The sequence below is a fragment of the Cryptotermes secundus genome, unplaced genomic scaffold (assembly GCF_002891405.2).
Source record: "Cryptotermes secundus unplaced genomic scaffold, Csec_1.0 scaffold181, whole genome shotgun sequence".
Taxonomy (NCBI): domain Eukaryota; kingdom Metazoa; phylum Arthropoda; class Insecta; order Blattodea; family Kalotermitidae; genus Cryptotermes; species Cryptotermes secundus.
In genome coordinates, this window is record NW_019723906.1 from 3,160,998 (window position 1) to 3,161,714 (window position 717).

Below are 717 nucleotides of genomic sequence, written 5' to 3' on the forward strand. Positions count from 1 at the left end.
TGTGTGTGACGGTGGTGTAATTTGCCCGTGAAAGTGGAGATGTAAACTCGCCCAACCTAACCTATTAGAACTCGTAAATGAGACACGCCCAGACAAGTGCCCTAGAATGCCGGGAGGAGAAAGAAGTGGGAGCAAGGTACTTTGTTTTGTTTGAGAGTAAGCATTTTCCGTAAGTTGGTAAGTCAGGACGTTGTGAAATTTGAAAGATAGGAATTGTCTGCGTTATAGAAGTTCGATAGTTGTGAGGAATAACAGAGTTTATATATCATGCAGTTTTGAATGTGGGGATATTGTGTAAAGTGTGGGAGGTTGGAGATTTTTGGGAATGTGAAGTTTAATAAATATTATAAATACTTAGATATGTGAGATATCTTGAAACATAGAATCGCTCTTGGATACATAGTGATATGATGCACCAGTTAATCTAGCCGAACTGTGCCAGAATGTGGAGTGAGGCAGTGCTTCAACTGAATTGAATTGAATTGAATTTATTTACATTCTATAAATCCTAAGCAGGTTAGTACCTTTGGATACAGAACAAGTCAAAAGGTTACATACATAAGTACAGGCAATTTTAGCTTAAAAATTAATATAACTTAATTTTACATCATTCTCTATTTACATTGAAGTATTCATCTAAAGAGTAGAAGGAATGAGCATGTAGATAATTCTTTAACTCTGATTTAAACTTTTTAGTATCATTGCCCAAGTTTTTAA

The 717-nt window shown here is 35.3% G+C and overlaps 1 protein-coding gene across 1 annotated transcript in view; it reads left to right on the forward strand.

Moving 5' to 3' along the window:
* Positions 1–717, forward strand: part of LOC111861975 (transcription termination factor 2) — a 42,919-nt gene continuing 42,202 nt past the window's right edge. Inside the window, exon 1 of the mRNA XM_023846968.2 lies at positions 1–136. The gene's annotated coding sequence lies outside the window, so the exon portion shown is untranslated. The remainder of the gene's footprint in view (positions 137–717) is intronic.